Raw genomic sequence first — 15,161 nt, forward strand, 5'->3', positions numbered from 1 at the left:
AAACGAGAAAACCTATGTCAGAGGTCTTACATGCATCTCTAAAGAAACAACCTCTTCTGCTCTCAATAAGTCGAGATCCCTCTTCTGCCCCAAAAATAAATAAGTGCCTATGCACAGTCCTCTTGAAAATTCAAAGGCGAAAGAAGAGAAAGGCTTCCTGTGCAGAGAGGTAGAGCACGCAACTCCGCTAGGGTACTGACCAAGCCCGCTGGTAGTGGAGCAATGTGTGTGTTCCTGCATGACTTTGTCGAGGTACTATCCAGGCCTGCTGGCAGCAGAGCAACACCAGAGATGAAAACTTATACTCTAAAAATCTTCAACTCGCGAGCTAAACTACCCTTTCCGGATTCGAAACATTGTGATCAAGCTGAAACTTTGATTGTGTTTGACTGAGTTGGAAAAAGGTGAACCATGTATGCCCATGGGGTAAGGGGGAAGCCGAAGTAACCCACACAATGATTCAATACTCCCCAAAAGACCAAGGCCCTGTGCTATCAATGAACCAAAACAGAGAAGTTGGAGTTCTACCAGTGTGTCGCCAAGTGTTGTAGCGGCTACAACCACCCTCCAAAATTTTGGCCTGCACCTAATTTCGGAGCCTCCCTTGAGAATTTCACTTGATGACTACACACACTCAGTTCACTTCGTGATCTCGTGTGTCTTTTCATCTGCCTTGCTTGTTCATTTCACCCAAGTTTTTGCATGTTGATGTCAAATTCATGCTTGCGACCATCTTTTGTTCATGCTCAAGGTTTTCACTTTGTGTGTACATGTTGTGCTCACTATGAAAACATATATCGCACTCACACACACGAGTCACATTCATTGTCGCATAAGCAATGTCACGGTCAATCAACGATCAATCACAAGTGTTGCACTTGTCGCTTGCACCATCGGTCAGTCATGTCAAAAATGTGTGTCTAGATGGTTTGATTCATCTCGTCATCGAGTCATGTAAGTGTGTGTTTGCGAGATCATATATGCATCTTTAACTCGTTCACACACTTAGTCATTTTGTTGAAGTTTTGACGACCGGACTCCTCGCTGATAGTCGGACCATCACCCCACCATCAACTTGATCGACTATCACCCAGAACAGTGCATAAGCACCAAGCAAATCATTTCAAGTTGCGTTGCCCACAAGAAAATCAATCAGCCTTCATGTTGGTCAACCAGAGAGTTTGACCTAGCAGCCACCCCGGGACTGACTCCCCTCAAAAACTGTGCAGACAAGTCAGAAAAACACCCAGTGCCTATCCATGTCTCCCTCATAAAATTACGCAGTTTTTCCAGCCAGTCCTCCTGATAGTCGATCGACTGCTCACCAAGAAAATTGTGCAGTTTTCATGACCAAGCCCTTTGCTGCCCAACAGTCTGCTCAGCTCAGAAACTACGCAGAGCTGATCAGCAGGCCACCCTCCCAGCATCAGCGCAGTTTTCCCTGCTAGGATCTCCCGACAGCGGAATGACAATTCCCCTCAGGAATTGCGCAGTTTTCACTGCCAGTGACCCAGCAACTGACTGCCAGTTCCCTCCAGGAATTGCGCGGTTTTTTATGCTAGTGACCCAGCAGTTGACTGTAAGTTCCCTCCATGAATTGCACAATTTTTGCTACCAGTGTCCCAACAACTGACTGCCAGTTCCCTCCAGGAATTGTGCAGTTTTAGCTTCCAAGTTCCCACTGCTCGCTTGTTCTGGAAATTGCACAAATTTGGTCTGCCTAGCCTTCCCGTAGCGCGGACTGTTCCTCTCAAAAACTATGTAGTTTTGTCCTGCAACTGAGCCAGACCCCGCTAAAAGTCACTGTCGATCTGAATTTCCCATCTTCATCACCCAGTGACTCTTGCGCAGTTTTCATCAGCAATGCCCAGAGCCTCCACCCCGCCTGGCAACCTTGTTACCTCTCCCAATCACCTGCATCCTAAATGATCATGTATCATAGTATACTAGGAGGTTTTTGGATTTGATGTCATCTCTTCATGAGTGACTACAGGTACAGGTACATAAGCATACATGGCACGACAACGAATAGAATGAACAAAGTGAGCACATGTAGAAGGACAGGTTCACCAATGGGCGAACAAATGATGCATGCGAAGAGATGTGCTCGCGAACAGATGATCATGCAAAGATGTGTTCGCAGACAGATGGACAAGAAAACATGTAAGATGTGCTCACAGAAGGACGGACGGACGAACATGCACCTTTCATGAACAGACGAACCTGTCAAGCCTTCCAACATACAAGCAAGGAGCAACGTGCAAAAACAACATCAAGCAAACCAACGACCATCGAAGACTCCATGCACTTTTCCATGCGGAGGTGAAGTTGTGACACACCATGAAGACATCCATCACCCAGAAGCACTGCAGCTCGACATGCACACCAGCAGCAGCACGAATGTACCAGCACTGTCATGTCGAGTCATGTCATGAGTCATGTCTTCCACATATCTACTATGGGCCATACTGTCAATCAATGTAATGTAACGTGGAAGTCCAAGAGACCCACTTGTTGTACACAGAGTCATGTAAAGTCGAAAAGTCATGAAGTCAAACAGTCATGAGGGTAGTCGAACAGCCACAAGGGTTAGTTTCACCCTTGGCTATAAATACCCCCTCATTTGTACATGCAAAGGAATTTTCACCTCAGCTCCTCTCACATAGCCTTGAGAGTCTGTAATATTTTATTTGAGGAGTAAGTAGTGCTCCAACGCCTTGCCCACAGGGTTGGTGATGTATGGTGCAATGATGTGTCTTGGAACTTTCACTTAATTCAGAAGTGTGCTAACAGGCTAGCACGTTTTCACACATGTATTGTAATTGTTGTAGGACTAATCTTGGACACTTGTAATGAATGTTTCTTTAACCTGTGTTTAACACTTGAACTCTTCACTTGTTGTAATACATAATCTATTGATGAAAATGTGTTGTATATGTTTTTAACGTTGTCCAATCCATGGTGGCTACCTCCCCGGACATCAGACAGACCTTTCACATAAAACCTTCTATAACAACCGTTGCATTTGCACAGACTCATCTGCTAAGTGTTGTACATGTTATCTTCGCTTGTGTGTTGTGATTGTCGCATCCATATGGATTGTTCCTCCAGAAGTTGTGCATGTCCTGTTGTGTTGTGTGTTCCTAACAGAGTTGGGATTCCTCTCAACCGACTTGGGACTCACTCCCACCCTCTCCCTCTACAGTGAAAGAACCAATGACACAAGTAACACTAGCAATCACCAGGCACGTGAACCTCACTTCTCGAAGACAAAGCAGACAACTCTCTTGTGCTGACAAGCAAGAGTTGAGGCAAATTCTTAAGATAATGGCAATCAGGCCATCATACAGGATGGGACTCCCACACCAAATGGTGTGAGGTCTAGTTGGGACTTCATACCGGGCTAATCCCCTGAATGTTCGTTGGTCCAGCACTGTCAACAGAATCTGAAATAGATATAGGTTCCATGGTTTTCTTACAGCTTCATAGTTGAAGGATCGTATCTTCCATCGGAAAATCATTGAATCAAAATATGTAAACCAAATTGAGAAAGAGGGTAATGGATAAGCCAATGGTTGTGTGTTGCTACAACTTTCCTTTCACAAAATATTAGCCACATCGTCTCGAAGCTTGAAACCGACTTATTCAAAGATAGAAAAAAATGAAAGAATGAAACTAAAGCATGAGAAAGAGAAAAGATGTGATGCATCTAACTATATGCAACCTAACCTAACCTAAACAATTCAAGACCAAATCATGTAAAGTGGAACTTCCAATTCAGCCACATAATCTGCTCCCGACCTCCATATCGAAGGATATGATCGTGTAATGTCAAAACAAAAAGCAGTGCAGTGAACAAGAGAAATCGTGCAAGCATTTGCACTGACCAATGTAGATAGGCAGTGAAACCACAATTGTGTATTACACTTGATTTCTCTACCAAATGGGGAATTTCACAATAGCAATAATTATTGGGCCTATGACCATATATGACTCGAAGAAACACATGCAAGTACAAGCCATGAGACATGGGCTGATACTGAAAATACTCTTCTAATGAAACTGCAACAGGATCATGGAAACAACCTTTAGGGAAAGATATACAAGAAATACTACACCAAGAAAAATCCATGTCACAAGCCATGTCATCAAGTTGACCACAATCCAAGTTGTCGTGCATGTGTGATTCTTTGATGGATGATGTAAAAGATTCATTAAGATTCTTCCCCGCTTCTGGATTACAGATTTTGGATTTGGTTGAAATGGGATGAAGTGGTGGCAGCTCGAACGGACTCATCTACTAAGTGTTGTACGTGTTATCTTCGCTTGTTTGTTGTGACTATCGCATTTGTGTGGATTGTTCCTCCGGAAGTTGTGCACATCCCTATTGTGTTGTGTGTTCCTAGCAGAGTTGGGCTTCCTCCCAACCGACTTGGGACTCACTCCCAACCTCTCCCTCTATAGTGAAAGAACCATTGACACAAGTAACACTAGAAATCACCAGGCACGCGAACCTCACTTCTCAAAGACAAAGAAAACAACTCTCTTGTGCTGACAAGCAAGAGTTGAGGCAAATCCTTAAGATAATGGCAATCGGTCCATCATACCGGATGGGACTCCCACACCACACGGTGTGAGGTCTAGTTGGGACTTCATACTGAGTTGATCCCCTGAATGTTGGCGGGTCCAGCACCGTCAACAGAATCTGAAATAGATACAAGTTCCATGGTTTTCTTACAGCTTCACAGTTGAAGGATCATATTTTCCATCAGAAAATCATTGACTCGAAAGATGTAAACCAAATTGAGGAAGAGGGTAATGGATAAGCCAATGGTTGTGTGTTGCTACAACTTTCCTTTCACAAAATATTAGCCACATCGTCTCGAAGCTCGAAACCGACTTATTCAAAGATAGAAAATAATGAAAGAATGAAACTGAAGCATAAGAAAGAGAAAAGATGATGTGATGCATCTAACTATATGTGGCCTAACCTAACCTAAACTAAATAATTCAAGGTCAGATCATGTAAAGTGGAACTTCCAATGCAGCCACAGAATCTGCTCCCGACCTCCATACCGAAGGATATGATCGTGGAAAGTAAAAACAAAAAGCAGTGCAATGAACAAGAGAAATCGTTCAAGCATCTGCATTGACCAATGCAGACATGGAGTGAAACCACAATGGTGTATTACACTCAATTTCTCTACCAAATGGGGAATTTCACAATAGCAATAATTAATGGGCCTGTGACCATATATGACTTGAAGAAGCACATGCAAGTACAAGCCATGAGACATGGGCCCAGACTGAAAAGACTCTTCTAATGACTCTGCAACAGGATCATGGAAACAACCTTTAGGGAAAGATATACCAGAATGACTACACACAAAGATAAATCCATGTCATAAGCAATGTCATCAGGTTGACCACAATCCAAGTTGTTGTGCATGTGTGATTCTTTGATGGATGATGTAAAAGATTCATTAAGATTCCTCCCCGCTTTTGGATTACAGATTTTGGATTTGGTTGAAACAAGATGAAGTGGTGGAAACTCAATAGTCAAATTAAATTTCCTTCCCTGAGGGTTGAAAAATTTTACGTGAAGAAAATAAGAATCCCTCAAGAGGGAGTCAACATCCCGTGTGATGACATGAGAGATAAAATTATACAAAAGAATCATGAATTGACTAAAATCATAAATACTAACATGGTGACAAGAACCTGACATAACCATTAGCGTCGGCTGAAGTGTCCTACTCGCCTGACTTAAATTTGAATTCTTAGAAAACATGGTCAGCGACTTCCCAAAACAAGATCCAATATTTAACTCATGTGATTCAACAGAGGGTAGAAGTTCAAGACTACTACAAAAACATTCAATGATAAGTGTGTCATCTTCTTGATCGAAATGAGGTATACCTGAAAGAAAATATTCAATCATCGGGTCAGACTCCTTTTAAAACTCCTGCAAATCCAAATCTTCACGTAGGAACAAAGATTCATCCAACTTAATTGAACAACCATTACCATATAATTCAGAGAGAAGAAAATCATTGGGGCCATGATCATCCAAGGGTTCATCTTGATTAATGGGTGAAATATTGATGAGGGGAATATCAAGATTTGAAGATGGTTGATTGATGAGGTCAGATGAATCACCATCGAAGGAGAGATGTGAAAGAAAAGATAAATTCTTCATCTGCATGATGGTATTTTGATTCAATAATGGGTCTAGATCCAACATACGAAACATCAAAGGGAGGAGGACATGGGACAAAAAGCATATCTGGTTCTTCCTTCGGATGTTGAAATTCTTCTTGATCAGGAGAATCTGATTCAAAATATTTCCTTGACATCTAGACTAAGAATTGAAACTTCTCATCCAAGAACTACCAATCCACGTCCTCATCCGGAAACTGATAACAAAGGTGAAGGAACCAATCAGCAAAATGCTCAAGAGATTCAGTCAATTCCATTCTAAGTTGATCAATTTCATCAATAACATCTTGATATTCATATTTATCAAAAACTCGATGAAGCTCGTTAACCAAGTGATTGAAATATGTGATAGAAGCAATGGGTAGAGAATATCACCATTGATTTGCACGACCATCCAATATAAGGGTAAACAACCATGCAAGGATTTCTTCTGAATAAACACCATTCAAGAAGCAAAATTGAACAAATTCAAAAACATAATCAAGGATGTTGTTTTACCCTTGCCATCAAATTTCAATCGTGACAAGTTATGTAAAAAGTATACGGGGATTGAAAGATCTAAAGCTTTTGTAAAACACCTCATGATGATGATCTAGGATGAATTCATTCAAGTAAGAGATTCAAACAGACTTCACATGCTCAGTTTGTCATCTTCCCCTCTCTCTAGCGCCAAAAATGTTGACGGTGTTGGATGTCGCCAACATTGTAAGGGTATCTCCCTGATGTGAAGTCCCAATTAGACCTCACACCGTTTAGTGTAGGAGTCTCATCCAGTCATACATTTTGGCCACCATTGAAATGGTTTTCTAGGATATGCCTTGGTTACAATCGGACATAAGAGAATACAGTGCCTCTTTGGGTCAGCAAGAATGTGAGCTTTGTGAGACACTCAATGTAAGGTGTACGAGGGAGACTTGCATGGATGGTGTGGGGAACGAGCCACTGGTTAAAAAAGTAATAGTATTATCCTAAAAGGGGGCCCTGGGATAGCGAGAAATACTTTTTGAGTACCTACAGATTAGTCCACATAATAAACAACAATCATTAAAGCATAAAAACATCCATTCAATAACAACCATAACTAAGCAACGAATTAGTTCATTAACCTAGTATGTAAATAAAGCAACATATACCATAAACATAACCATAATAGTCCAACTATATCTACGATACATGTATGAAGGAATGTCGGCTCATTAAGATTTTGATTATAAGTGTAAGATCTAAATTAAATTCTTACATGAATGAAACATTGTCTCCAATAGTGGAACACAAAGCCACGACTTGCTTATCCAAAGAATAATCTATCTCCTATGTAGTACAAGAGAAGCCAAGGCTAAGCCTCCCAAAAATCCCTTTTTCTTGAGTTTTGAGGAGCTATTTATAACAAACACAATGACCTTTAAGCTTCTCATGACTCTTTGACTTCTATTACTATTCACATTCTAGCATGATTAATTACATTCTAATGTGTGGTTTTTCATATTACACATGTGCCCCTTGGACTTCATTACACAACATTATTACATAAGACAATTTACAAATGAGACAGTGGCCTAATAAGACAAAATTGTTAAAAGGACAAAGATTGATCAAATGGATAAATCATTTTCTTCTTCATGGAGTTTGTTTGTGATGTAAGTGTGCCATGCTTTGAACTCCTTTGTGGTGTCTTCGGTCCGGTCTGGAAAGTCCCCTTTGTAGCACATATTCACTTCTAACGTCTTCATCAGTATGTTCTTGGAGCTTGACTATACATTATTCCACAACCATGAAATTTTCATGTGCACTTTGACTAATGTAAAGGCATACTTCTGAATAATGTCTTTGGTTACCTCCAAGCCTTCATGTTCTGTTGCCTGCTTGATTTATTCAATATATTCTCTGATCTCCTGGAAGATGACCTCCTTGCCTCTGATTGCTTCAAGAGATCCAATGGCAGGCATCTCATGCTTTTTTGTAAGAGACTCAAACCCATTATGCAGTCAGTTGTAGGAAGCCATAGTACTAACCGATTGTGCTCCAAGATGAGAGTAATTATGTAGGTGGAGTATCAAATGAACTTTGTCTATCTCAACGGAAACCTTGTCTTTCCTTTCCAAATTTGTGGAGCATCCAAATATTTGGCAACACACTCCTGCATCTCGTCAACTGCTATGTTTGTTATCTTTAGGAGTTTCACCATTTTCTGTGCATTCTTTTGAATGTCAATAAGAGAAGCCATGATCTGTTGTATAAGTATCATCTCATCATATAGTCGTGTCATAGTATCCTCCATTGGCCCCAACTCTTCTAGCATGGATAACCGCCATTCCACGGCGTTGAATTTCTTTGATGACAGTGGTTGGTTCTCCACTACAACATGTTTTACCTATTTCTTTGTCGCAGCAAGTTCCATTCTTAACCTAGCATTCTCACCCAATAAGTACTTTGAGATATCCTATGTCGTTGTAGCGAATGTAAAATTTGCTACCATAACTTCCCTCAGATTTCTTCTAGTGTTGGCAGTGATCACCCTTTTTGTAGACACTGAGACTGGATTCTGAGGATCTTGTAGGAAGTACATGTGCCTTTGTGCATACATCCATGACTCGGTTTGTTGGTGGAGGTGTAATCCCCATATCTCCTAATGGAAGATGACCACCTATGAGGGGATTCTCCCCTGGAATACCTGGTTCTTCCTCTATTGGTTGGATAGTATCTTCATCCTTGAACTGCTCTTCTTCCAACTCCTGAGTCAATTGTTCTGCTTCCAATATTTGTCTTGCTTCATCTTCTTGGGGTTTCCTCTGTTGCTCTTCTTCTATCTTGATTCCTTCTTCTTCTACTTCTTCTTTCTCTTCAAGCAACTCATCCTATTAGCTTCTCCTCTCCTCTTCCTCTGCTTCTCATCTCTCCTACTCTGCTTGTCTAGCCCCTGAGCTAAAGTAATCAACTTTCCATTTCTTGTTGCTCTCGCCTATCGAGGAATATCTTATCCTTTTCTTGGGAGATAGTTTCCTTACTTGAGGTGTTATCTCCTCTTTTCATTTCTTGTCGCTCTCGCCTGTTGATGAATATCTGATCCTTTTATTGGGAGATAGTTTCCTTACTTGAGGTGTTATGTCTTCTAGCATGGCTAACCGCCATTCCATGGCATTGAATTTCTGTGATGGCAATCATTGGTTCTCTGCTACAACATGTTTTACCTATTTCTTTGTCGCAGCAAGTTCCCTTCTTAACCTAGCATTATTACCCAATAAGTAATTTGAGTTATCCTATGTCGTTGTAGCGAATGCAACATTTTCTACCATAAGTGCCCTCGGATTTCTTGTAGTGTTAGCAGTGATCACGTGTAGACACTAAGACTGGATTTTGAGGATCTTGTAGGAAGTACCTATGCCTTTGTTGTACGATCCTCTTCTTCAGTTGATCAAAAGTTACGCTTCATACATCCATGACTCGGTTTGTTGGTGGTGTAATCCCCATCTCTCCTAATGGAAGATGACTTCCTATGAGGGGATTCTCCCCTGGAGTACCTGGTTCTTCCTCTATTGATTGGATAATATCTTCATCCTTGAACTGCTCTTCTTCCAACCCCTGAGTCCATTGTTCTACTTCCAATCTTTGTGTTGCTTCATCTTCTTGGGATTTTCATTGTTGCTCTTCTTCTATCCTGCGTCCTTCTTATTCTTCTTCTTCTTCTTGCTCTTCAAGCAACTCATCCCATTGGCTCCTCCTCTCCTCTTCTTCTGCTTCTCGTCTCTCATATTCTGCTTGTCTAGCTACTGAGCTTAAGGGATCATCTTTCCATTTCTTGTCGCTCTTGTCTGTCGAGGAATATCTTATCCTTTTCTTGGGAGATAGTTTCCTTACTTGAGGTGTTATCTCCTCTTTCCATTTCTTGTCGCTCTCGCCTGTCGATGAATATCTGATCCTTTTCTTGGGAGATAGTTTCCTTACTTGAGGTGTTATCTCCTCCTCCTGCTCTTGCAAATCTTGAGTTGGTGGAACGTGGAGTGAACTGGGTGTCTTCATTCTGGCATTATACCAATTCTTTATCTTCTCACCTTATGTTGTAGACATAGATGAGTACCTTGTATTATGACCGATCATTTGACAATGTTGCCTGACAAATCATTTGGGATCATATCCATGGAAATATTTGGTGGCAAAGTGTAGGCGATCCAGCTCATGTATATATGTTGTCGTAGCCTTGTGGCTCTTTAATTCATACAATCTGATCCTCAATGGAAAGATAGGCTAAGGGGCTTTCTTCGTCCTATGAAGAATTCATGATAATCCCTTGTCTAGCTGATTAGCAACTTCTTGCATGACCACTTTGCTAGTCACATATCGCGGCATAAGATGAGGGGATATCTTACAACTAAATCAGATGATGTATGTGCCCTCTCAAGCTACAAACCAGTCTACGTTGATATCTCGAAGAGACTCCTTCACTTGATCAGTCATGCAAGGAGGATCGATCTCAAAAATCATGTGAAAGATTACTACAAAGAAGTGTTCATCTAATTTTTCATATATGCCTTTGAAGCTCAACTTGGATAACACTCTGCAGTGGAAGTAAACTGGGAACTTCTCCTTAGGAGTCCAGTTCCACTTCATCCCGGGAACGTGCACTATGCACAGATTCCATCTAAGAGAAATGCAGACATGTAGAATTTTGATGTCTAGTTTGTTTGTAAATATGCTTTAACCTGTCCCACCTGACGCTGTAACTCAAATGATAGGATATCAACCCAATTGAAAACTTTCCCATGGGTCACTACTATATTGAGCATGTATATCCAGTTCTCTTAGAACACCTCAGCGTTCTTAAGCCCATATAACCGATAATACATAGCTATTAGGTACTAATAGACATCTCTGAGAATCTTCGTTGGATACATTGTAGATGGGTGATGGAGGAATTTGGTTGGCTCTCGACACCATGCTTCGAAAACATCAGTAGTGTCAAGCGTTGCCCATCTTGTGTAAAAATCATCATTGACTTATTTAGTGGGCTTGAGTATCTTATAATGTTTGCATGTCTTCACCAATATAGGTGGCGCGTTGATCACCACTCCTGTTGCGTAGCATAATGTGATAATCATCCATGTGTGTAATGATCCATTCAATTACTTTTGCACATGGCATGACTAGCGATCTACATACGATCCTGTGCATCCTAGACTTCTTGATATTGATATATGCATGCAAATCTTCTAAGTCCCTAGGAAACCTCTCCTGCATGAATGTGTTGTATATTTTTCTCCAAGTGACTTGTGTGACTTTATCAATGAAGCATTGAGTATCTGCATATATGGGAACATTGGACCTTGTAACTTCCACAAGTTCATCAGCACTTTCTTCTGAAAGTTCTTTGGAGATCACTTTGCGAGGCGGCATGTCTCCAACAGATGACGACAAAGCGGCAACACGTGTAACATGAGCACCTATTTGCGGCAACACACTCATGGTGATAGTGTTAGCTTAAAACAACCTAACTATGCAGCAATACTTGTAAATCAGTTCAAAGAGCCATTATAGACAATAGATCATGAAAAATTATGAACGACAGCCTAAAATAACTTGCATGCAAGAGAAAATACACATGCAAACTAGGAGGGCACACTTTCAAAGCATGAAGGGGACATGCATGGTCATTCGGGGCTTCGTAGTGCGCTCATGCGCTTAAGAAAGGAAGAAAAATCAACAAGGGCGCATTATCGCACCCTGAAGGGTCAAAGGGGGAGAAAAATGGGCCTTTAGGTCTTCCCTATGCGCCCATGCACACAAGGAGATAAAGAGGGTGCATTCTCACATGCCAAAGGGAAGAAGGATGAGAGAAACAAAGCTTCAAGTCTTCACAATGCACCTATGTGCCCAAGCAAAGGAGGTCGCATTGTAGCACATCGAAGGGTCGAAGGGAAAGGCTTTGTGCCTTCATGATGCGCTCATGCACTCTAAGGCAAAGAGGGCACATTGTAGCACTCTAAAGGGTTGAAGGGAAAGGCTTCGTGATGCGCTCATGCACTCAGGAAGAAAACTTGGTCACACAGGGTGCAATTTTCAACGATGATGGAGCTTCGAGCTCAAAGAGTGTGATTTGCCTATTAGAAGCTCAAGAATAAGTTTAAACAATAAAATTCGATGATCAAATGAGGAGAATGATCTGCAAGGATTTATAGCTATTGCCGCATGCATAGTGGAAGATGGAAGGTTTCAAGAATGTGAAGAGTTTTTTGCATGCGACAGTGGATTAACACTTGCAAGATGAAGATTCAACAAAAATGCTAACAAAAAAACTGTAAAACAAGTGATCAACAGCAAGCAAAGCAAGATTTGATAGTGAAATCATGAAAAACAGTGAAAATATTGAGCATGCAAAGTTGTTGCATTAGTTGATGAAGAACTTCTTGATTCCCCAGTTATGCATTCAACTCAAATGAAATGATTATGCAAGAATGATTCACTGAGTTTATTTAAAGAAATTGACATGCAAAATTGATCCATGCATGAGTGCCTCTTGTCATCGCATGAAAGGGTTAGTTAAGGGGAGTTAAGGGGGCTCCTATTTTCTAGGAGTGCGCCCTCATGCAACAAGTTGGCTCATGTATGCAATTGTACAGGGCGCATGTCTTCGACATGAAGGAGTGCGCCTGAGTAAGGCGCTACTCGGGCGCACTTGCTCGGCCTAAATGAATGTGCTCAAGGAGGGCACACTGCTTCAACTCGAAGGAGGGCGCTCAACTCAAGTGCATGTCTTCGTCAACTTTAAAGTGTGTTTTTGCTTTTGTGAGTGATTTTCTTGCTTTTTGTTTCTTTTCCCCGCTTTTGTGTGCTTTTTTTAGTGTGTTCATGGCAAGAAGGTGAGTTTCTAAGTCTAGAAAAATTATGAGTTCACATAACCATAAACTTACTAAATCAAACTCTTTTAATGGTTAAGTGACGACGCTTAAGAAACATTGACTTAGGAGGACGCGGCATTAGGAGAAAACACAAAAATAACAAATCAAACCACATGACGACACAAAGGGGGCTTGAAACGACAATTGGTGTAGGCTCCAAAATTGACATAAGCAAAAAATTTGGAGGGTCGTTGTCGTAGCAACAACACATACATAGCAACAAAATTGGTGCACACAAAGACATCACATTTGATCCCAATTTTCATGATTAAAGAATGAACCAACTTAACCCGTTTGTATGGCCATTAGGCTACAACATACCCTTGAATTGTACATGTTATATATATATATATATAACCAAATAATTCATAGACATGCCCAACAAATTTTGCTAATGTTTTGCCATTTGGCCCATGCAAGCCCAATGTTGTGACCTGGGCTATGATACCATTTGTAACATCCCCAATGACCCAATAGGGCTTTTCCCTATCCCTATGATTCGACCTATGAAAAATTTCACTTGACTTTGTACCAATACCTTTGATACAATGAATAATTTGTGCCCACCAATGCACCCCATAACATCCCAAAGCATCTATTTACTCTATTCCCATCTTTATATGCTCAATGCACATTAGCGTACAATGCATCCTATACTTATATATTGCAACACATGTAAGTGTGGAAACACTTATAATTTGCGAGCATCATGAACACAATAAATTAACAAATCAGAGAACATTTAAATAGAACACAACCTTTAATTTGAGAAAAGCCACTTACTGACTATAGAACTTTGATGTTCCATCGAGCCATAGACCACACTGCTCATAACCTATCATCATCTAGTCACCCCTCCATTGGGGCTTTGACTTACCTAAAGCAAGGTACCAAACCCAACAACCTCCCACCAACAAACTCATATCCCCCATTAGCCCACACAACCTAGCTAGTGCACCCTCTTCTTTGCACCTGCAATCCATGGGGTTGTGCCACTACCCTTCCAAGGTTTCTAACTCAGTGAGCCAAGGATGTCCCAAAACACTTTGGTTATCTAGAAGTTTCCAACTGCCCACAGGGTCTTCCAAGTACCCACTGGCCTCGCATCGATGAACCTATACCCTTAGCGCCAAATCCTCCTCAGAGCCTACCAAGGTTCCTCGTGTCATAAGTTGTCCCCTTCATTTCCCCCTTTGGGAAATTTCGTCCTCTTCCCCTATAGCTAGAATGATGTCTTCCCCTTGTACACTAATCCTCCTAGTGCATGTCCCTCCTTAGATAGTTGGCATTCCCCAAAGTCACTTTGGGGACTTGATGTAAACACACATGGATTCTTGATTTAGGCTTTATTTTAGTAAAAGTTTAGTTACCTAGGCTTAAGCCTTTCAACACTTGGGCCCCTCTCAAACTCATGAACTCAAAGCCCCTAAACTCATTTGTCTAACTTGGTCTACAACAACAGTGTGTTTTATTACTATGTGCATGATTTCTTATTTACGACACTAGGCTCCTTGGCCTAGAAGCATATAAACATCGGCCCACATGCCTAAAACACGTGCAAGAGCACATCAGCGCCCAAAGTAGTCCTAGGCTCACCAACCTAAACATAATGTGTACATCAAATGCGAGGGTCGCCTTATGGGTGTTACATTACCACTAAGCTAGCTCAATCGTATGTCTAAAACTTAAGAAAACCACATGAATTTGGAAAATCTAGGCAAGAAAAATCATACATTCAGCGATATATCACCCTTGCAAGGATGCCTTTGAGGTTGTTACTCGTTGGAAAATAAAAAGCATAGTGGCATCATCAGTCCCTCATACAAACCTCCCTTTCAATTAAAAGTTGTCTTTCAATCACTTTGAAGATCTACAAGAACCTAATAATAACATAATTTCATATGCAACTCAATACAAAAGTTGCCCATCTAAAAAAACCTCTATGCTTATAATAAACTAGCTATTTTTAACGATGATCTTGTTTTATGCATGATAATTAATAACCATCACCATATACCATTTTTCGACCTAAGTAATTTGCAGCCTTCCCTA

The sequence above is a fragment of the Pinus tabuliformis genome, chromosome 7, assembly GCF_031772625.1.
Source record: "Pinus tabuliformis cultivar Carrire ecotype Pingquan chromosome 7, CPIR1, whole genome shotgun sequence".
NCBI lineage: Eukaryota > Viridiplantae > Streptophyta > Pinopsida > Pinales > Pinaceae > Pinus > Pinus tabuliformis.